A 25621-nucleotide genomic window follows, 5' to 3' on the forward strand; every position below is an offset into this window, starting at 1 on the left:
GGTGTATGCAACATTTTTGTGTATACACAACGTTTATGCATGAGGCCTCAGGTGTTGACCTATAGACACCCTATTTTAATCCTGGTCAACTTTAAGCAAAAATCCTGCATGGGTTTGCCCTTACAATACAAATGATCAAAAAGTAAACCTAATATATATTTTATATGGGTTTACACTTACCACAAAAATGATCAAAAACACACCTAATTTACATTTTATAAATAGTCTTTGAATTTATTTGCTTATATCTCACCTCCAATGCTTTACATGTACAAAATAATGAAAGGCTGTTAAAGCGTTGACTATACCCACTAGAGTCAACAGTAGTTACATAATCATTTATTTAATGCCTCACACTTCTTTAAATTATCATGACAGTGGTGTTGATTTTTTCCTAATTTTGACAGAACTCTATTAACACTAATATATATTAACATTAAAAAAATAAACACTTCACCCTATTAATTTAAATTACTTAGCCTCTCCAACAAATCCCACTCTACTGGGAAGTGATAGGGTATGTATAATATGTATGAACAGATTAAATGGCTTTCAGCTAGTCCTTGTAATAATATTGCCATCATTGTTAAAAAGAAACCTATTTTTGTTGGTTTTTGACATCAAACTTTTAGTAAGTCTTTATTTTTGACCTGAAAAGCTGCAATCACTTTTGATCAGTGGGATTCTTATTTCTTTCTTGGAAGTCTGTAACTAAATTTGGATCGCGTTGAGTCCTCATGCACACTAATCAAGTTTCTCTTTTTTATATTGCATTTAGTGCTTCATGAAGTGCTGGGTGATCCATGGTCATGCTGCCTCGCTCTTCTTCATATCAAAGTGACATGGGCACATTTTGGGGAATATGAATTTGTTGTCTTTCAGTTATCTTTCTTGTTACTTAAGAATTTTATTTTTTTAAGACAACAAATGCACAGAACTGTAAGCATTTTCTTTTTCTTACCCTTTTTATTTTGGTTACTTGACCTTCTGACCTCTATAAAAGCAGCTACACTTAACCACACAAAGCAGGAAATGTAGTAGACATTGGAATTTCTGCAAATGTTAGATTAGCAAAAAATAAACTTTCTGCTACAAAAAGGCAGTATAATAAAATAATATTTTAAGAAAGGTCAAAACTTTAAATAGTAAAATGATTTTTTTTTAGGCTAAAAGGTGAAACTTTCGAACAATTATATACCTATAATCCATAAACATGTACTGATATGTGTATGGTAGATACCTGGGGCCTCATGCATAACAACGTGCATAGAATTCACATTAAAACATGGTGTATGGACAAAAGCGGAAATGTTCGTATGCACAAAAAAATTCAGATGCAAAATCCGTGCATTCACCACTACATTAATCTGGTCAGCATGAAAAGTAACGCACTTGCACACACCTGCTGCCACTCCCCAACTCCTCCTAGAATTACACCTCTTTTAATATGCAAATCAATATAAACAGCCCTTAAGCTCAGCGTTCTGTGAAAAGGCAATGGCAAAAGCACTGGGGAAAATAGCAGAATTTCATCGAATGCCAAGTGTAGGCAAGGAAAAACATACTATTTGTTGGCCTTAAACAGTGGTATAAACAACTAAAGGAAGTTGATCAAGTGACAATAGAGTGTCGGAGAAACGCGAAAGCTCAAGTTCACAAAGTCACGCAGTGCCAAAATAAAAAAGAAGTTGTCAGATATCAAAGTCGCTGTGAAAAGGCGAGTTGTAGCCCTCTGTGTGAGTGTCATATGAAAGCTTATTAGGGTACAGAGAAGAGAATAGAAAATAGGCACACAGTGGCAAAAAAAGCTCGAAATGTCAATTTTAATCTCAAAATTTCCATTTTAATCACGTAGTGTGTGAATCACTACATGCTTCTGAAACGTGCTTTCTCTTCCTCCGACAGGACACAGAATCCATTACATTCGTGATATTACTACTCTCTGAATAGTTAAAATTCTGAGATGTATAGATGATATCATTTCAGTATTCGTATCATATCAATTAAATCATGTATTAAACATGGGAACACGATGACGCAGTGATAGTGACAAACTGGTGCCCCATCCAGAGATTGTTCCTGCATCTTGCAAGATGCTTGCTGTGCCGTGTGCGACCTTTGATGAAATAATTTATTGCAGCAGTACTGTCTCCTTCAAACATACTAACCCCCAATTCCATCCATCCATACATTTTCCAACCCACTGAATCTGAACACAGGGTCACGGGGGTCTGCTGGAGCCAATCCCAGCCAACACAGGGCACAAGGCAGGAACCAATCCTGGCCAGGGTGCCAACCCACTGCAGGACACACACAAACCCACTCACACACTAGGGACAATTTAGAATTGCCAATCCACCTAACCTGCATTTCTTTGGACCGTTGGAGGAAACTGGAGCATCCAGAGGAAACCCACGCAGACACGGGGAGAACATGCAAGCTCCACGCAGGGAGGACCCGGGAGGCGAACCCAGGTCTCCTAACTGCGAGGCAGCACTGCGCCACCATGCTGCCCCCCCCCCATTCCTGTCCTTCCTTTTCTTTCTCCAAGTATCCCAATCGCCACACAATCAGCTCAGTTAAGCCATCTGTAAGCTTAGAACTACGATTCTTCAAAACTTTTAAGAAACTTTGAAATATCTTCATAGTACATGTTCAATTATACTATCCATCTGTACTTCCAGTGTCGCACCAGCAAGAATACAGCACGAGGCAGGGACAATCCCTGAATGGGATGCCAGCTCCTTGTTAGCGCTGCGACACCATGTCCTCACATGTTTAATTATTAAAAATATAGATTATTTAAATGATGTTAACATTTTATCTGTATAATGTAATAAACATATTTAGTTGCTTGTCATCATATGTAAATATGTGCTTTATAAAGTGGCTCAGGTTGTGCAATATTATAACTGTATCACAAGTTTACAGTGAGGTAAATGTACTTATAAGTACAAACAGTTCTATAAGGAGCACTTGATGGACTGATTGATTGCATTTATAGTTCTTGGGATGAAACTGTTTCTGAACAGCGAGGTCATTACAGGAAACACTCTGAAGCGTTTGCCGTATTGGAGCAGTTCAAATAGGCAGCATGGCTTGAGGGAGCGTGCGCTTGATGCTGTATACCAATAATTCGCTTTCTGATCGGCTGCTGTAGAGCTGTGATTCCACATTCAGATACAGTAATATAAATACTCAGAGTGGTGCAGTGAGAGTAATATGGAAAAAGATGATCTGCTGTGGCAACCCCTAACAGGAGCAACTGAAAAAAGAAGAAGAAGGTGCAGTGAGAGTAACAACGCTAAAGCAGCTATTGTACTTGGAATATTTTGACTATTCCATGGACCATTATATTGTTAGAGGTTAATTACAATCAGATGCCTTCAACTAATAAATAATATTCAGTTAATTTCATTGTATATGATAAAGCCATGTTAGGGATGTGGATCTAAAAAAGAAAGGGAAACCACACTGGAACAAAAGCACTGCTTTGACACTGCGTGCCGAGTGGAGAACTTCCCAGGGTTTGAGCTACCGTGAAAATGTGCGTGGTATTACGCCAGGTTTAGGTTTTATACATCGCGATTTGAGCATGGAAATGGACGTACGCAACATTTTTGTGCGCACACACCGTTTATACATGAGGCCCCTGAACATTTTCAACTGACAGTTTTCCGGCGAAACGCCTAAGCCTAAAAGCTTTGCATTGTATTCTGGGAAAGATGAAATTCAAATGCAAAGGATTCAGCGTATTTTGCTTTGTTAGAAAGTGCAACTTTTGATTCCCATGAGAAAACAACCTTGAGCTTGTGATAATGATTCTGCAACATTTTATCTGTGTTTTGAAAAAACCATAAAAAGCCATGGTGCCCTTAGCTAACAGAGATGGTAACAAATAAACCAGGAGTTCTGTGTTTGTGAATATAGACGGGGAGAGCTTTTTCATTAGACATTTTTCAAAAAGAGTTATTTTAGTTTGGGCGCTGTTTTTTTTACATTTTTTGTAAAGAGCTCAACTCATTTGCAGAAATGGACACTTGCAGGGAGCCTCTCAGCTGAGATGGACACTTTCATGGAAACTTCTGTTTGTTAATGCCCCAACTATTTAAATGGAGTCCTCTGTTCAGCAAGAAGTCTTTTCCTTTCCATTTTTCAATTAACAATATATCATTTGCAACTAAAGTAAAAAAGCCATCTCAGAACTGTCATCTGGGACTGTGTAAAGACTGCATGAACCCGCCCAGATTATATAATTCTTTGTATTGCTTATATTTGCTGCTGTTAGTTTTGTTGCAAATAAATATAATTTTTAAATGAATGCTTAAATCAATATCGCTGTCTGATTAATACTAGCAAGCAAAGAACCTAAATTGTCCATTCCTTGTCTTACTGTGGTTTTGTAAGGACACAAGATGATACACTTGTAAAACCCTTTATTCGCGGTAAACTAGGATGAAGTAAAGACAGCCCTAGTGCCACAGAGGTGTCATAGATTTCGATAGGGTTGAATATGCAGAGTGGAGTATGGACAGTTTGACAGGTAAGAGGTGTCAGTAAGCATTGTCTATGAATGTTTAAGAATAAAGATTTATACCCGCTTTACTTGTGTCATTTTCTTTGCCTTACCACTAGGAATTTAGAGAAGATAGATAAGGAAAAACACAGTAACAGCCACTTCTGGGTGAAATCAGACTATATTCCCAGGTGAAAGCGCATTGTGGCTATGGGGTGTGTTTCCTTTTGAGAAAGGTGAGTGCAAGGTATGAAATAATCAGCCATTAGACACAAAGAATGTTTCGGGCAGCCGCCCCTATAGTTGTGTTTTGGCTGCAAAAAAGCAAAACAAGATGCACAGTTGTGCACAGATTGAGTCCGAAACAGAACTGATTAACTGAAGGTAGTTGGCGTGGCTTTAAGGTAGGTCAGGGGAAGTGATGTCTTCGAGGCAGGCAGTGATATCATCGAGGCAGGAACCAGAAGTGACATCATCGAGGCATGGACCGAAGTGACGTCGTCAGACCCAGGTGGGATTTCCCGTGTTGGGTCTGCTGAGATAATAGAGAGGGGATTAATGCTCTCTGCCATTCACTGGCCTGGCATGGAATTACCTTCTTTTGAGCCCTTGGGCTACCTCCCATGCGCACATGTGTGACAAAGGATAAGAAGACAAGAGCTGGGGTGGAGGACATATATGTGGATCTACATAATAAATACTGTATCTGGGCAAGGGAATAAAACAATATATGTTTTAAGACAGTTGCCTTTTCCACATTACAAAAAACATGCCAAGTCAATATTGAATAAGGCACACAAAAAGTGTATTTTATGTAAAAACCATATATTAATATAAACTGTTATTTGTGATCAAAGGCCATTTACATGAGAGCACATACTGTAATTGCCAGACTCCCTTGAATATGGAAAGTCTATGTAAACCTTTGAATTTTACATAAAGTTATACCTGTCATACACTTCAATAGATAGAATTCTTTAATGCAGAGTCACTCAATATGATAATAACTAAATGTCATTGACATGCTACAGAAAAAAGCAAGGTTAAAAATGGACAGATGGATGACTGTGAAAATGTCATTAGCAAGACAAACAAAATGCACTAATTATAAAGGCTCATTTTATTTCGTTTTAGCATATATTACACCTCACCATTAGTGTTATGAAGAATGGGCTACAGGCAAGTGGAAACCTTACAGAAGCAGATATTGTATATTACTTGGCAGTATTACATCCCTTCAGATCTCTCAGGGGTATGATTTAAGTTCATTCCGATCCATTGTTGCAGACACTGAGGTTATAAAAAGCACTTCTGACATGACAGCACAGGCAGCATTCTGACAAAACCAAATTAAAAGACATGACCCTTGAGTAGCACCACAGAGCCTCTGTGTTTACTTCAGGATCTGTTCTAACAAATGAAAGATACAAAGGACACAGGTTAGCCAAGAAGTGCAATGTGAAATTAAAATAGCAGACAGTCACAGGGTTGTGCTGTATGTGCCAATATTAAATAGCAGGTAATAGAAGTAATAAACTGACAAAACATTGAGACTGAACTGTTTACAGTGACATGATCCTATGAACTTAACAGTAACTGTTAATATTCTATATAACTTTGACCAGGCCATCCCCTTTCTTTCTCATCCCATGTCTCGCTGCCCAGTTGCATCCAGCTCCCTATTTTTCTCACAATATATTCCTAGGAAAAGAATGATGATTTCTAAAATTCAGTTCACTGTCTGGGTTCCTCTCACATGAGGACATGTGAGGAAGAGTCTACAGCCTAAGCCACAGCAAGATAGCTCATTACAATTCAGGACACGAGAACTGAAGCAGGGGGGAGAAGCTTCTGCCAGCAGTAACAGCTGTTCTCTATCATAATAACATAACCTGTTAGATAATACATTTACTGACAATTTGCAAGTCATAGCAAGTCACTGAAAGAATGAACTTACTGGAAAGTGCTTTCTGTAGAAGACACAAAAGAAAAAGCGGAAAGAGAAAGCTGGAAGATGTTAGTCTGGGACAGTGCACTTTACCTATTGTTTTCCGTTAAACTCAAAGGGCTATATTTAAAAGTATTCTTATTCACTCCTTTAGATGTACTGCTGGAAGAAACATAGTCCACTGCTCAAAATAAAAAAAAGATTATGTAATTTTCATCCAGGATAGAATAATTAAATTAGACTTCTACAGTGGACAGCTTCTAATAAAATCTTTGTATGGAGGACCATTAAAGTGTTACAAAGGCATCGGAAAAGTTAAATTGAGGACTGTATAAATTTGAGAATGGATGCAGGGAGTTCATTACAGTACATGTTTAAAAGTTGATTTAAAGTACCAGACAGCAGTATTGATATAAAGATAAAATATTACTTTGAAATATCTAAACAAAAGGGAATAAGCAGACATAAAATACAGTATGTAACAGAGGAAAGTTTGCTAACTGAAAGTATTCGAGAAAAAAACAAGTATTCTAAATTGGATTCAATTTAAATATTGTAAAAAGAAAACACATAGGAGAACAAAAAAGTGTTGGGTCCATGGAGGGATGCTTGAAAAAAAAAAGTTAAAATATGTAAGAACACTGCCATCATTTCATTTATGCACATTAGATGAAGATCGAGCAGCCTCTCTCTTCCAGAGGAGCAGAATGGATGCCTTGTGATTGCAAAAATGATTCTTTGAAAGAATTCCTGGGAGAATGCGATCATTGGGGATGTAAGCAGAGATGGATGGAGAACACAGGTCTTTGTCCAGATCGGTGACTTAAGGCCTGAAAGAAAAGCACACAAACACGTAATTTCTCTGGAGTCACCTGACACCCTTATGTGTGCTACTATTGGGTCACCCCTCTCTATCCCGGCCACCTGGTGACATTGTTGACTAATAATACCATATTGTTTTCAATTTAGGATGCCCACAAATTTAAGATACACCACATTTTTAAAAACAAATTTTGTGGAAAAAAGAATCCTGGTATATACAAGAATTACAAGTAAATATATTAGTATACTGAGATCATTTTTCCTTTCCTGGAATCAGTTTCTCTTGAAAAACCAATGTTTTTACGTTTTCATCTTTTTTTGTACAATGCCACAAAAGCCAAATAGCTTTTTCAGAATACTGTACAAACATACTTCCTATATTTGTTAAAATGCAGCAGATCTTATGAGGTGTGAAAATGAAATATCACTAATTCAAAACACACCCTTTTTTAACTTTGGAAACATATGAAAAAAGTGCATTATGCTAAGCATTTATAGATATATATATATATATATATATATATATATATATATATATATATATATATATATATATACTAGATAGCTCTCTTCGCTTACCAACCCCCAGTGCCAGCCACTTTGCAGCTCTGCCACTCGCGTATGGGTAAGCGATTGTACAATTTAAACAGATTGCTTTTTTCATGAGAACTGTTACATATGCATAACAGAACTAACTATTTTTCTTGGATGCCACACTCCTTTTAGTTTCTGCAACATGTAATGTTGAGGAATTTGCACAAACGTGTATGCTTTTGCATTTATGTCAGTTTCATTAAGTTCAAAATAAGCCAATAATTTTTGTATTTTTAGCTTTCGCTACCTGCAAAGCTTCAGCTTCTTCACCTTCTTTAAATTGAATCATATTCTAACCTGGTAAAGGAATTGGTACTAATTCAACAGAATGCCTTCGACCGACCATTGGCAATTCCATTAAATGCCACCCGCTTTCCATTGCACTGATGTATCGAGTATCTAAATATGCTTGAACTTCGTCCTGAGACTGTTCTTTGGATAAAGTTATGCATACTCTGTTGTGCCCTTTATTAATGTACTTGTAGATGTACTTAATACTCATAACCAATGCACAATACTCAACATTAATATGACAATCGAATCATTTGAGCAAATATGGGTTATACAGTAATCCCTCCTCGATCGCGGGGGTTGCGTTCCAGACCCCCCCGCGATAGGCGAAAATCCGCGAAGTAGAAACCATATGTTTGTATGGTTATTTTTTATATATTTTAAGCCCTTATTAACTCTCCCACCCTGTTAACATTATTAGAGCCCTCTAGACATGAAATAACACCCTTTAGCCAAACGTTTAAACTGTGCTCCATGACAAGACAAAGATGACAGTTCTTTCTCACAATTAAAAGAATGCAAACATATCTTATCTTCAAAAGAGCGCCGTCAGGAGCAGAGAATGTCAGAGAGAGCGCTCGCCAAGAAAAGCAAACAATCAAAAAATCAATACGTGCTTTTAAGTATACAATATACCCCCTCCGTCAGGCAGAGAGATTGAGAAAGATAGAGAGAAGCAAACAAGCACGACGCGGGAAGCATATCTTATATCATTGAGGAGTTTTAGTTAATATGTAATACATGCTCTGATTGGGTAGCTTCTAAACCATCCGCCAATAGCGTCCCTTGTATGAAATCAACTGGGCAATCAAACTGAGGAAGCATGTAACCTAAATTAAAAGACCCATTGTCCGCAGAAAGCGGCGAACCAGCAAAAAATCCATGATATATATTTAGATGTGCTTACATTTAAAATCCGCGATAGAGTGAAGCCGCGAAAGTCGAAGCGCGATATAGCGAGGGATTACTGTATAGTACAATCATTGAATTATCGATCATCACAATTTTACCATCCTTCTTTCCGTGATAAGTGTGTTTTTCGTGATGATTATATCTTTGGCAAAAATCAGGAAAGCCAGCCTTAGTCATATCTGTTGAATTAACGAAATGTTTAGGAAATTTCTTTAATTACTTTTTTCTTTTGAGTCCCAACATACTGAATCTTTTAAATGAGGTCCGTGAGACATGTGTTTAATGAGTGTGCCATAATTCAGGATAGGTTTCTCTTTTTGGAATTTCAGTACAGACAAACTGATCTACATTATCAGCAGTTAATAATTCATTTTGCAAAGTAACCAATAAATGCATGTGAGGCAAACCCTGTTTTTTAAATTTGATCGTGTCAATGTATGCACTGATTTGTCCGAACACCAATTTGAGTTCTTTCAATAAAACTAATATTTTCTGATAAAACAAATCTACTTAAGAAAGTCAGAATATCCAGAGCAGAAGTAGCTTGTGGCATTGTTCTCAAGAAATCAATGAATTTCTGGCCACTGTGGATTGCAAGTCATTGTAATAAATAAATCTGGCCAACCAATAGTTTGGGATATTGCCATTGTAATATGATATAACTGTTACAATGCTCTTGGACTACCTTGATGTGATGATGGTAATATTACTGCTTTACCTACTTTGAATTTATCGGAACTATTGATATTTGAATTTTGAACATAATCAATGAGACCTTGCATATATTCCATTCTAAGTTTTGCTTGATTCAATTTAATAAAGAAGAGACGATTAGCTTCTGTTTTTAGATGCACATTAGTAATGTAATGTTGCAATAGACATTGAGATTGCAGAAGTGGGTTAAATACATTGGGACGAATCGCTAATTTTGACCCGAAATATTGTGTTGGTGTTATTCGTTTATCCAAATTTGTTTGTTTTATATTATACAATGTCACACATGTGCGCATGGGAGGCAGCTAAAGGGCTTGAGTGAAGGCAGTTCTGAGGCATGCTGGGATGTGGCAGAGTGCACTGACTCTTTTTCAACCATTCCTGTAGACCCTTCTCGGGAGATTCCACCTGTCTCTCTTGATGTCACTTCCAGGACCGAGCCAATGGAAGTAGACCTTACCGGCTCCGACCCCTGTGATGTCACGTCCGGGCTTGAACCAATGATTGAAGAACATGGGCCTGATCCTTATGACCTCACTTCCTGTCTTCCCCTTTAAAAGCCTGCCCTTTTCCCTTTTCCTTCAGTCTTGTTCTGGACTTAGTTGTATGCACATCAGTGCTGTGTATTTAATAAAAAAATGACTTTGCAGTCAGGATACCATATTATACGGGTGGCTGCCCCAAACCTTTATCTGTTTCCTGTATGTCTCATTTTTGTGACAACGACCATCCTATTTCACCATCATGGAAAAGCAAAGGAAAGAGTAAAGGATCAGAATGAGGGGAATTATTAGACAGAAACAACAAATCATGCTGTGCTTTTGGATAAACATGAATATCAACTCTGTCTTTGATATCTCCATCCTTCTAAAATATTATCGCTGACAATTCGTCACATGTTGGTTCATTATAAATGCGACCGTGATCTTTCAGATTCATATAGAAATCCAAGAAAACTTCTTTGTCCGTGTTTTTCAGATAAATTTCGTGCAAAGTGCAATATTTTTGGCTGTAGAATTTCTAATACGTCCGGTCGTTTATCTCTATCAATTCTGTTATGATCACTAGTGATCATAAATATAAACCTGACCGAATTGTGGTTTTAAACTTGTAGTAGCTTTAATTGTTGCAGAACCACAGATTCTCATTGTGTATGGTCCAAAATCATGTAAATCTGCGTTTTGAGGATTGAATGATGCGAACACGAACAGATTATTGTAGATTTAGATATTTTGCCTGTAGTGTTTGTGGATTTCACTTTCACCGAACAAAAAATCTTTAAATTCTCGCAGATACGCCTCTTCATTTGGAAGAAACACTACTTCTACTTGATGGCAACACAAATTAAATGATCTACAAGTCTCCTACTTAAACTTTAAAGCTGAACAATATCGACATACTTCTGTCATATCGCCTATGTTCATATATTTGATCTCTTTTCACTGTTCCGTTATTTCACCGAGTAATAATTTCCATTTGTTAGTGCTAATGCAATCTTTGCTATCAGTTTTTTGAGACTTTCAAATTTTACTACTTTCATAATCTGTAACTTGCTCTGCATGTGAATTGTGCCGTTTTTTTTTGAGACTTACAAATTCTACTGCTTTCATAATCTCTAACCTGCTCTGCGTGTGTAATTTTTACTTTTTACAACGTTCTACTTTGTCTTCTACTCTTTGTCTTTTATTTCCAGCCCCGCTTGGACCTGCTAGGTTTTCAATTCCACTTGTTCCTTATTTTCCAAATTTGCACTTAGATTATTATTGCTCTTTTTTGAATTCTTTTATGACAGGTGTCAGGTCACACTTACAGGTAATCTAACTTAGACACCATTTAAATATCCGACTACGTCACCCAGTTTATTAAGAGACTGGAAACTCCTGAAATTTACCAATAATAGCACACAGTGTTCATTAAATTGGGTGGTGAGTAAACACACAAGGAAAGACACAACAGTAATATCAGGAAAAGCAACAGTAACTTCTATTACACTAGACAATAGTAAGTACATGAAAAAGATAAATGAACATAAGCAAAATCTAACAATATCAAGAACAAATTTCCTTTTTCTAAAAGGAAAACACACAGTCCACACTCTATAAGTCCGTCAAAAACAGAATTGGAGGATACAACCTTTAGTGGTGCAGAGTCTAGTTTGTGCACTGTGTTACCCCAACACTTAATCGTTTAGCTGTCCATGGATGCACTCTGTTCACTGAACACTCGTTTCACAACAGAATTTTTGTCAAAATCGTGGAATCTCTGTCAGCGTCTCTTCGTTGTTCTTTTTTTTCCACTCTGGGCTCCTTGGGCTGCTGTGACCTAGGCACGCCTCATTTCTCGTCGCCAGCTTTGCTTGGTCCTTTCATGCGGCTTTCCTCTTTCGCTGGACTCACAACTGGCGTCACTTTGTGGAGCTGGAAGTAAGTGTTGCTGTCCTTGTGCCTCCCGTCGTGCCAGCCAGGTACCCCAGTCTGCCAGTGAGCCTCTGTGCTCTCTGCGAGTCTTGGCAGCATTCTCAGTGGACTGTCCTTCTTCCTTTGCCTTCTCCTGGCCAGGGATTAAATCTCCTTCAGTCCCTGAAATTATCAGTTCTGGACAATCAGATTAAACAATGGCACATCTAAATTTCCTGGGTTTAACAAATAATGACAAACACAAGTTAACAAAATGTATTGTTACCAACCATTAATGAGTACAGATCTGCCGTTTAGAAACCAATATTGTCAAACGTGTTAATTGCCAAGTCAGGTAAATGCAGACATCCTCCAAGGAAGGAGCAGTTCTGTTATCACAATTTGGTATTGTTTGTAATCTGAACCAGCCAAAAACTTCAAAGTGGTGACTCCTTTGCAATCCAGCAAATACCTACGATCTGCAGACAGCCTTTTAACTTCCCACCCCCACTGTCAACAATGGGTGCCTATTGCCTGTTCATCTGCTGTGCTTTAAATGTAATATTTGCATGTTTCTTTTCCTAAGAGAGAAATGGAATGACTCAGTGTACAAAAAATGTCCCCCTCTGACACTTTTCTCTCCAATGCTTTTAGGCCTCTTTTCAATGCGCTGGCCTTTCTTCTTTACTTAGACGTTAATGTGTCTAGAACGTATAAAATTATTGTCCAGAAAAGGACTACAATGAAGGAAATGAATAGATTGTATGTATAAAAATACTGTCCAGAAAAGCTTCTTTAAAGGATGAAAATGAGGACTTTTCATAAACAACTTAAAATGAGGAAAACGTAAAACTTTATAACAGCTGTGTGCGCAGGAAGTGTGTCTGACAAAAGCAGTCACACGAATGAGAGAACCATGGCTGTGGGCCGTCAACTGTAAATGGTTGACACCAACTTGAAAAAAATCTCTTGGCAATAGTCTCGAAATGGTTGAGACCAACTTGAAAAAATCTCTTGGCAATAATCTTGTCTCATTTCAAGATTTTCTTTAATAATAGCATTAACAGCAGCTTAAATGTATTTGGATCATCTCTCGGTAGTAAATCCCTTGTGAAAGGCGCTACATGACTGCTGTGGTATAGAAATTACATTTTCTATGCGATCCTGCAAATTTCTGTCTGACAACCTTGCACTACGTGCCTGTGATTTAAGAGAAAAATTATTCTGAGAAATGTGGATGCTGCCCTTCTGTGCTTAACGGGCAGAAGGTCCAAACAATTCCCAAGTCCAAAACTTAACATGAAGAGGTCGGTACATCTTCTTAGATGTAAACCCTCCATCTTCTTAAAATAATTTATCACAAAAGCAACCTTGAATTTTGCGGGGTTTTAGTGATCAGAACTCACCTTAAGGGACAGTAAGTAGTCATGAAGCACAATTTACGAAGAGAGTTTTGCTTCAGTCGTGCCAATCACACTCATTCACAATGATTTCCATTCTCCCAGGAGCCGAGGGGGCACTCGAAGTGTCATAAACAGTGTGAGAAGAGAGGACGCTGCCCAAAACTTTGAAGCTCTCAACCTGGCAGAGCAGCCCGACATTCCGCGCCTCCAAGCATCCACTTTGTTCTCACGACACCTCGCCGCTGACGGTGGTGTCGTCTTCACATTGTTTACAGCTCGGCGCAGTTAAAAAGTAGAAAGACGCAAAGCTGTTTTCCTCATCTCTTCTACTATCAAGTACTGCCAATTAAAAAAAAGTTATAATGTGTCAGTTTCCACGACAGTCATGTGGACAAATATATAATACTTCTCTATCAGAACGCGCCTGGCGGCGAATGGCTCAGCACTGGAGTTCGGAGAGGAGGGCTGGGAGAGGGCGACGTGGGGCACACTTCTATGGAATAGATCGGCGTGTTTGTGTTTACTTCTTTTCAATATCAGTAAAGTAACTCTCACACAAATAACAATTCATAAAGATGATATAAAAATGGCGTCCACAAACGAAGTGATTAGTTCCTGTATTATAATAAGTTCTGTGGTCATACGTAATTTCTGTTTCGCGTTGTCATACGTAATTTCCGTTTCAATTGCCAAAAGAATTTTATATATATAGATATTGTAATGGGTGGCCGGGTCCCATGCCCGGCTGGGATAGCTCCTCCCAGCCATGAGCTCCTCAGTACCTCCCTCAGGTCGCTTGGTGGCAGCCTCCCTGGGTGACGTTGGTGCCTCAGTTTCCCGTAGGGCTCCATGGAAGATGGAGTTCTCCACAACCCTGTGGGGATCTGGGGTGGCTGCCAGGGGTTGCTGCATGGATACCGGAGCCTGAATGGACACCTCTACAGCCCCGCCTGGAAGTGCAATTAGCCACAGGTGATCAAGCACCTGGAAAACTTCCGGGTGGGCTATAAAAAGGGCCAGCATCCACCACTTAAGAGCCAGATTCGGGAGGAAGAGGACGAGGTTGCCTGGGAGGAGTGGTGCTGCAAGAGGAAGGATTGGTTTGGTTGTGTTGAAGTGCTTTGGGACTGTGTATTACCTGTGGGTCACGGGGAAGACGTGTGCCCACAGGGGAAGAAAAAATAAAAAGTCTTTGTGTTTTGACACGTGCCTCTGAATCAGTCTGGCCGGGTCAGGAGCCTATATAGTGCCTTTCTATCACTATATATATATATATAATACTGAGATGCAAAAAATACTTAATGCCGCTCCGGCACTTTCTGTGCTGAATCTCTGGAAACCTGCAACAGGCTGTCTCAAAGAAAGAAACTTAGTTTCAAAATTTCCAGTCTCGAGCAGGGAGCACATAGGCACAATATCATACACATAGCCGAATTTCTGAGTCAGTGCTTCACAGAGCATCGGCTTCAGTAGTTTTGTTATGTGCTGATACCATACTGTTCGTGTTTCATAGTGCTACTTAAGGCTTTCTTTGATATGAACAAAAAAAAAGTGAGAAACAGAGCCAGTTGATGCTGAAAGAAAAACTAATAATCCTTGAAAAAGTTGATTCTAGAATGAAGAAAAATGACGTGGTGGTAGCATTTTGGAATGTTTTCATCCTTTATTCATACCTGTAATCACTGCTTTATAATCCATCCATCCATTTCCCAACCCGCTGAATCGAAACACAGGGTCACGGAGGTCTGCTGGAGTCAATCCCAGCCAACACAGGGCACAAGGCAGGAACCAATCCCGGGCAGGGTGTCAAATATTTGGCCAATCCTTTCGCATATTATGTTTATGCCATTTTTTTGTGGAGTAAACATGAGGGGGCCAAATTTTTTGAAGGTAAGTTTAGTTTCTCTTTTGCAATACAGTATGCAATGTTCGCTTTGATTTTAAGAACCTCCTCATTTACTTTATTTTTTCTGTGTGTCAGTAGCAGTGGTCAACATGACGTGTTTTTTTTGTTTGAAAAGCTATGCTTTTATGTTATTCCATTTTAAAAGTGGGTTTTCAGTAATGTATGAACATTTCCACTGCCTCTTATCAGTACCTGCAGAACATGATTTTTGTAGATTAATGAAAAAACTTGATGGGAAATCTTTTAGCCATTGTGGATTAAATTGGTAAGTTTTTTTGTCAAATGATGAAACAAAAGTGGCAAGGTCTGCCTCCTCATGTGATGCAACACTAGCAGCACTGACTGAGTTTAAGATGGATTGGGGTGGGGGCTTGCAATCCTCTATTTGTTGCCTATTCTCTCCTGTGAATGTTGTTATATTACATTACAGTATATCAACATAGAATGTTTTTTAATTGCCGTTTTACACACGCTCTTAGAAGGCAGCCAAAGGGTTCAATTGAGAATGAAAGAACAGGAGATAGGGGATTGGAACAGAGTACTAACCCCTTTTCTCCTCTTCCAATAGACCTACAGAAGACTAATCAAATTTTCTCACCTCAGTCCCACACAATAACACAACTTCCGGCTCCCGTCAAGACACCACTTCCGGTTCCTTTTCCGATGATGTCACTTTCCAGTCCCTCATTGACAACATCACTTCCGGACCCCATTTGATGACTTCACTTCTGACTCCTCAGATGACATCATTTCTGACCCACAGTAATGATGTCACTTCCTTCAAGATCACTTCCATTTCCTCACTGTTCCTAATTTCCTTTCTGTCATCATTCCATAAAAGACCTGAGAAGAGATTGATTGTCAAATGTATTTTTCATTTTGACCATTGAACCTGTCTTTTTTGACTACTCAAGCTTACACAGGGAATTCCCCCAACTTCTTTTTTGTCGTTTGTCTGTGTTTATCTTCCACATTGCATATTCGAAAAAAATAACTTGTACTGTGTAGACCTATAACATCCAGTTTTAGTTAAGTATGACTACCTCTATTTAATTCTAAAGAGCATCTAACTGATGTATGGTATTGCTTTTTATGTGCGAGTGAATTTAAATGCATTTAAGTCACACAATTTAATTGATATTGAATTGACTTTGACAGACACTTCACTGAACTCCTTGAAGGACTGAAGTTTGTTTCATGTTCATGTGGTGCTGCCCACTTTATGCCAACTGTCTTGGGTGACAGCACTTGACCCTAGGTTTAAGGACCTTCAGTGCGTACCCAGAAAGAGTGGGAGTGTGCTGATTGGTTGCTGGCATCCTCAAAGAAGCGATTCAGCAACCAGTCTAAAACCCCACAGCAAAAAGCATCCCTCTTAGTTGCTTCAGTGTCAGAATCTGATGAGGAGGAAGACTGTATTCAAAAATATTTGGAGCACTACGAAGCAGAGCTGGTCAACAGTATGGAGGACTGTCCCCTAAAGTAGTGGTCCACACTTGTTAAGGCATACAATGAACTAACTTGCCTTGCTGGCAAGTACTTGGCAATACCTGCCACATCAATGCCATGTGAGAGGTTGACTTCATTCTTGGTATATTGTACATGTACACAAAAACAAGCTTCCCTTTCCTCTGGAAATGTGACCAAACTTGTACGTCAAGCAACTGGCTTGGTTGAATAAAATTGAAATAGTGTATTATTCATAGTAATCCAAAAGACCAACCTGCTACTGAGAAATTAAATTTGAACTGTGTTCAATTTTTGGAGTTTTTGTATGGGTTTTAAGTGAGATTTAGCATTATTGTGAAATACACGGAGACAGCAGTATGAGACTACATGACTTAAATTTGTGTCATCTGTTTTACAATATAAGCTTAATTTTGTGTTTTCTTGTTCACTACTGCATAGTCCTAGAGTGTGAGTGAATACAACTCCCCTACAGTTTTTTCTTTTTTCTTCTTGTTCCAGTTACCACAACAAAGTGCCCATTTGCAGCCAGAGCATAATATACGGGTAACTGCCCCAATCCTTTTTGATGTCATTGGTTCGTTCTTATGACAGGCTGTAAACCATCGAATATTGTGTGAATTCAATAGTTTATAAAATTAACCTCTATTCTTTGTTTCTCTGATCATTCTGACCATGCTGTAACAGACTACTTTTGAAGAATGCTTCCTCTAAGGCATTTTGCCAAGGAGTAATTAAAAGTTACAATGAACAGCTTTTCTAATGCCTGATTTCTGATTTGTCCTGTTAGAGGATGAGTTCCTTTCTTTAATTAAGATATTACATTTCTACCACAGTTTAACCCAAGTTAAAGTGGACTGATGCTACTTTAGATGATTCCTATAGTGATGATGCTGCTCAGAGAAAATGGGGGCTGACACAGGGAGGGAAAGAGATAGAGAGCTCAGCTGACATCATCAGGGAAGTGCACTGCTAACAGCAGTCAGATGCAGCCTCTGTGCAGCTGACTGATGGAGTGCTCCATGTAGCTTGTGTTACAAATTGCTCACCTCTGAGCCAGAGTCCATGACTTCACAACTCACCACAGCACAAATCTTCAAAATGAGATGCTTTGTTGTGCAATTCAACTGGTGATAAGGGTGGGATTTGCACTGTGGACAGATGAAGTTTAGTGTGCTGCTGCACAGAGAAGGTAGGGGAGAGAGAGAGCAGCTGACATCAGCAGGGAAGCACACCACTCACAGTGGTCAGAGAAAGGATGTGTGTCTGATGGATGGTGTTTTCCATTCAGCTAACACCACAAACCACTCACCTATAAGCCAAAAACCAGGATTGCAATTCCCACCCCAAGTTCACCACAGCACTTTTGATAGTATAAATACAAAAATCTTAAATGATCAAAACTGTGTATGTCCGCAGTCATAAGATCTTCAACCACTTACTCTTTACTGTCGAGATTTAAAGCAGAGTATTAACATACTCAGTACAGTGTTCACAGCAAACCTTTTATGAATTACATCTTGCCTGAAGAAGGGGCCTGAGTTGCCTCGAAAGCTTGCATATTGTAATCTTTTTAGTTAGCCAATAAAAGGTGTCATTTTGCTTGGCTTTTCTCTACATGAATAATAAGGAAAGTGGTGTTTTACACTAACTGGTTCACCTCGTCATTGGTCACAGTCGTAAAAAATGAATAGAAATTGTGTCAATAATATAGCAGTTGTCCAACCCAGAATAACTGCAACAATACAAGAGAGGACAGTCACCCTGGCAATGGCTTCATGTTTTTAACCTGAATACCCAGATCACTTCTAGATAAAACTTTCCAGGTTACCTTGTATCTTTTTAAAGCCCTGATGGGGGAGGCCTAAGAGCAGCTCCCCTAAATGTCACCAGGTGCTTCTCCATATTCCTTATGCCATAGAGTTGTATTGGGACTCACATGAATGAGGATTATACACATGTACAAAGAACAGGATTGCACACATGAGGAAACAAAGGATAAATTAGGTGAACTTACAAATTCAAGAATTAGAGGTTTTGGATTTAGCTGCAGATGTGGTTAAGAGTGTGGCATAATCATGAGATTTTTAAAAGAACTCAATTTACTTCAATTGGGCCTTACTGTAACCACCTCTGAAATGGATAATAGGGATATTAAGCAGGGCCTTGCATAACATTAAGAGGATATACTTTGCTGATTTCAAGCCAGGCAGCAGAGATGCTTGGAATGTTACTCATTTAATGTTAAATACCAGAGCCTGAACCTCAGCAGTAAAATTCACATAGATATCTCTACAAATGCTCTAGTAAAATACAGGAGACTAAATGTCAGCTTTAAAAACAAAACATAGGGCAGGCATACACGATGCAATATTAGTTTAAGTTACAAGCCTCCAAGTGGCTTTTCAATGAAGTAAAATATCACAAGTATATTGTTGAAGGTCATAATGTTGTTACTGACAAGGTATGAGATACTTTCTAATGCAATCCTATTGGCTTAGGGGCTCCCAAAGATTTTTTTGACATGTTATAAAAAGGGACTGTCAGCTTGAGTTTGTCAAATGTGAGAGTTCATATGAGTCGATTCTGCATTTAAGTCCCCACTGACTAATCTCTGTGTGACTCCGTGTTTATGCTTTTGCAAGCCCGGCTGAGAAATGTTTGTGAAAACATGATAAGAAGAAATTGGTCAACATCTGCCTCCCTCTGATTAAATGCCATTTTTCCTCCCCATCTCTTGACTAAATGGCATCAGCCCTCTTAAAAAAATTTTTTCTCATACCTAAAATTCCACCCCCTGTGCCAAAATGGCATCTATCATCTGACAAAATCTCCCTTACTAACCCCCAACCATGAAAATTGCCTTTCACTTTACACTGTTTGACAAAATACCATACTCCCTCCTGCCTCCAATCTCTGGTAAAATGGCTATTCTCCCTGATACCTTAGACATAAAAGATAAAAAAAAAAAAACACAAGCAAGAAGCTTTGGTAGTGGACAAGGTGTCCATCAATCATGTTTACAGTGAAGGTTGTTAACCAGCACAATGCTTTATTACCAGCCAATTATTAGAACAGAGATACACCATCTCTCTTTTACGCTATAAGGTCTCTCTCAATCTTAGTGTTTATGTGAGTGGGAGTACATTTTAGTCAGGCAAATCATGTTATCCTCTGTATGCTTTCTCTTTGAATAAACTGTAACATATTGTTTGTTACAAAAACCTAAAGGCACTCAGACTAATAAAGGATCTTCTAATTTTTGTGGGGAAGTCTGAGCAGCTTGAAATGAATAAGTGGCTAACCTCTTCTAAAGGAATGAAAGGTCATACATTGAGTCAATAAAAGACCTCAAAAGTAAACATCAAATGGTGCATATGGCCATATATATATACAATAATCCCTCCTCGATCGCGGGGGTTGCGTTCCAGACCCCCCGCGATAGGTGAAAATCCGCGAAGTAGAAACCATATGTTTGTATGGTTATTTTTATATATTTTAAGCCCTTATAAACTCTCCCACACTGTTTATAAATATTCCCCGCAGAGTTATACAGCATAATCCCTTTGTATTCTCTTAAATATTAGGTAAGATTCATTGAAATTATGTATATAAACACACTGTTTATATACAGTGAAACCTAAATATTACTTTAAAGATATTGAGTGTCTCCGACATCCCATATGTTAAAGCCATTACAATAGACAGGCCACCAGCAATAAATATGTACAATGCAAGAAAAATAGTATACAGTAAATGTGTGTACAGTGACACTAAACGTACGTACATGTACTAAGTACTGTAAGTAGAAAATTAATTATGGTTACTCACCAACAATAACACGATGACTTGTCCGATAACAATGAGTTTAATTTAAATTTGGTAGGCGGCTTCCCTGCGCTAACCAAAACCGATGTACTTACTTATTTCTGTGGTATGACGCCATTGTCGGCCGCCATATTGAATTTTGCAAACGTCACTAATTGTCCAACTTCCCGTGTAGGTAGAAGGCTGAAATTTGGCAGGCTCATTCCTTACAGCTTACTTACAACAATTAAGCAGGTTTCATTTTGAAATTCTATGCGTAACGGTCATAACAGTCAACAACATCCGCCAGGTTGAACTTTCTTATTTACGGCCCCATCTTCACGAAATTTGGTAGGTGGCTTCCCTGAGCTAACCGAAACCAATGTACGTACTTATTTCGATGGTATGATACCACTGTCAGCCACCATATTGAATTTTCCAACATCACTAATTCTCCAACCTCCCGTATATGTAAAAGGCTGAAATTTGGCAGGCTCATTCCTTACAGCTTACTTACAAAGGTTAAGCAGGTCTTATTTCGAAATTCTACGCGTAATGGTCATAACAGTCAACAACATCCGCCATGTTGAACTTTCTTATTTATGGCCCCATCTTCTCGAAATTTGGTAGACGGCTTCCCTGCGCTAACCCGAAAACCAATGTACGTACTTATTTCGGTGGTATGATGCCATGCTACTGTCGGCCGCCATATTGAACTTTTCAACAGTCTTTGTTACTTATGGGCCCATCTTCAAGAAATTTGGTACACGGGTTCCCAATGCTAACTGAATCCTACTTACATACATATATACGTCCATAGCCTGCAGCTCGGTCACCGTGTGAGGCGACGTTGGGTCCCCCATCCCAACGCCTCCCACGTTGTTGGCTGCTTGCCTATAAAAGGCCGTCCGTCGCTCCAGTCTCTACATTCCCTTCCTTGCTTCGCCACGGGATTCACGTCCCCCGGCTGATAACTACAGCCTTTTTATTTAATCCACGCCTTCTCTGCTGTTTTATTGTTCATTTATTACGATTATAGTTATTGTGCAGGTATTTTAGACTTACTTTACATTGTTCAGGTACCCATTTCCTTTATCATTCCAACCGTACCCCCATAAACATGTCTATCGAGTTGATCACCATCGATCAAAGAACTGTCACTCACCGAGTTTCCATGGTTTCCATGCCCGGAGATACCACCTACCTTTTCCATTCTCTTTGTTACATATTGCACGGCCATATCAGGCTCACTCTTGATATCCGGAGGAACATTATGTCTTATGTATTGAATGAATGGGACAGGTTTAAGGTGTGGACTGATGACGGTACAGGAGATAATTATACTACACAGGAGCACTAGAAGAGTGAAATGCTTAAGCCCTTCACCTTTGGTTCTGCATGTGAGTTGATGGCTGCTGCTGAATTGTTCGGTTGTCGCTTTCAACTGTACCGAAATGGCCAAATATTTTACACCTTTCGACAACCGCCAATGCCTCTTAAACATCTTAGATTGACAGGTGACGATTTCAGTAGTGGACACTTTGATGTTTATGAATGTTTAAACTCTCAAAAACTGAATGTGAAGTTATTGATAAAACCGGTTGTATGCTTACAACGCTTGACAGATGCCGAATGTCTCTTCAACACAAGTCCTGCAAATACTGTCGTAATTGAAACAAACCATGAAACTCAAACCGATTATGACAGCAGCAATCCAAGCTGTGAGATTTGAGACAAGATTACTGTTCACATGGCCAACTGTAAGTTACATGCTCAAGAGTAAGCTCAGCACACAGCTTGGTCATATTACAACCGGAGGGCCGTACTGACAATATGGTATACAAAGAGATCCTTAACAAATAATTATTGGCATATTTTCCCACAGTTTAAAAAGGTTAAATTTTCTTCTTAATAAAAATTTTAATGCAGTACTTCGCCGCTGCGAAGCGCGGGTATTTTGCTATATATATAATGTGTGTGTGTGTATGTATGTACAGTATGTATGTGTATATATATATATATAGAGAGAGAGATATAGATATATATAGATATTAGATATATATATCTAGATATAGATATATATATATACTGTATATATAATGTGTGTGTGTATGTATATATATATATATATGACAGCAACACTCATAACAGTGACAAAACAATTACATTGACGATCATGTTACGTTATTTTCAAGATGTTTCTTTTTCTTTTTCATTACTTCTTTAACACACTACTTCTCCTCTGCGAAGCGCGGGTATTTTGCTAGTATATATATATATATATTGTAAAAAGAAAGAGATTTGACACACGTAAAAAGGTTTGGGGAAGCCACCCGTATATTATTCCTAGCTGCAAATGGTTGGTTTTCCAATCAAGAGAATAGTTGATTGTGCAGAGTCCAAAACAGAACTGGTGAAGGTTTGAAAAGATGGCGGATTTAAATGGTGAGACAGGAAGTGATGTAGGTTGACCGGAAGTGATGTTTCTCTGACATCAGCCTGGGAGCCGGGACCAGAAGTGACAATCTTCTGAGCGACAGAACTGGAAGTGACGTTCTTCTAGGCGCCGGAACCGGAAGTGATGTTCTTGATTCAGATAGGTTGAATGCACCCCGCCCTCCCCTGGCCTGGCGTGGAATTACCATTACTTGGTCTACTCAACGTCCTCCTATTCGCACATGTGTGACTATATATATATATATATATATATATATATATATATATATATATACAGTATGTGTGTGTGTGTGTGTGCATAGTAAGTGTGCCTGGCAGGATTATCTGGCTTCCCACTCAGGAGAAAAGGAGAACCCTTGCAGGGAACAGAAGCTGAAATAGAAGGTCTATGGTCAGTGAACTGGCATCTTGTCCAGGATGCATATGGGACACTTACTTGGATGGAAGGTCAAAACAAAATAGCAGTGGGGTAAGGCTAATATTTTGGAAAATATTTATCTCCCAGATGCTAGATGGCAGCATCCTAGGACATTGGTAACCTTGTGGACATCTGCAGGGCATGATGAGAGTTATAGTGCTGTGAGTCAGCCCTGCTGAAACCCATGGATGACATTAAGGGGTGCTGCAGGGATTCTTGACCTGGAAGTGTTTCCATCGGGCCATATCCTGGCACCAGAAGTAATCTCAGGCCTGACATAAAAGGAAGCCTTCCAGCCTCCTTCAGTTGAGTCAGAGTGGGGAGGAAGGAAGACAAAACTCATTGGAGGGAGGTGGATGGAAAGAGAAGAGAAGGAATATTTATAATTGTGCCTCTGCATCCTTGAAGAAACTTGTGTAAGGTATTTTGATAATAAAAAAACTGTTTTTAAACCTTGACTGTATTTGTATTGGATGTGCCCAGGTTATGGGGCTCAGTGGCACCCCCAGCTGTCACAAATGTCAGCAGGATTTCATCCATGGAAGGAACCTATTTTGTAACATTTTGTTGTGGCAGAATACTCTTGGGACAACTATACACCCAATAACCTCAATGATTTGCATTATTGCTCATCTACTGACCTATCTGGAGAATACTGAAAATGTCAGGACTGCAAATGATGAAAAAATTAAGGTTGAGGTTAAAGACAAGGTTTTCAAGACAGTGGTAAGACCAGCAATTATGTGTGGAGCTTAGACATGGGCAGTAAAAGGTGCTCAGAAGAAAATATTACATGTGGCAGAAAAGAGAATGTTGAGGTAGGCATGTGTAGTTGCACAGATGGACCGAATAAGAAATAGATAACAATTTCTTGCCCGCGATCAAAACTTGCAAATACAACACTCTTGTTATTTCACACCATGCCCTCTGATCATGTAGCTCACATCACTATGCCTCACATACTCATTTCACAGGTGGTGTCTTAACCCCCTGTCATTAGCTGACTGTACAGAATTTATATCCCAGCAAACTGACTTTTTTAGACACAAGTACAACCCTAAAGGTTTCTGCAAGAATACTCTGGGAAACTCGGAGGGCATCTTTAAGAGGACAGATTATCTTGCATATCTTCCACAAAAATAAATGAGAAATCAAGAAGTCCTCAGAGTTAATCAGTGAAATTACCAGAATAGATCAAGAACATGCAAGGTCTCCAAATGAGGCCCTTTTTAGGATTAAACACCATTTTAGGTATTTTGATACATTACTGATACCACAGCTAGATACTCTGAGTGCTGAGGATCTGGATAAACTTCTGACTGAGAAGAGTGGTAAAGCACCAGGGGCCTCATGTATAAATGGTGCGTACGCACAGAAATGTTGCATAAGAACATTTCCACGTTCAAATCGCGATGTATAAAACCTGAACTTGGCGTAAAGCCACACACATTTCCACGGTAGCTCATACCCTGTGCCTCCACAGCAAGCTTGGAATATCTCAGTTTTTTCCTTTCAAAAGCTTCCTGCACTGCATCTTCCCAGGGAACTGTGAGCTCGACAAAGTATACCTTGCGCTGTTTGCCTGACAACAAGACCAAGGGCCTCATGCATAAACAGTGCGTACGCACAGAAATATTGCGTAAGAACGTTTCCACATTCAAATCGCGATGTATAAAACCTACACTTGGCATTAAGCCTCACACTTTTTTCCACGGTACCTTATACCCTGTCATACACAAGTTCTCTGCTCTGCGGCACCCAGCGTCAAAGCAGTGCTACTGTTCCTGTGTGGTTACCCTTTATTTCTTAGAACCACATTTCTGACGCAGCTTTATAAATACACTGAAACTAACCGCATATTGTTTGTTAGTGCAATGCATCTGATTGTAGATTACCTATAACAATATAATGGCCCACGGAATAGCCATAGTATTCCCAATACCATAATTGCTTTAGCATTGCTACTATCA

Source organism: Polypterus senegalus, chromosome 14 (genome assembly GCF_016835505.1).
Source record: "Polypterus senegalus isolate Bchr_013 chromosome 14, ASM1683550v1, whole genome shotgun sequence".
Taxonomy (NCBI): Eukaryota; Metazoa; Chordata; class Cladistia; order Polypteriformes; family Polypteridae; genus Polypterus; species Polypterus senegalus.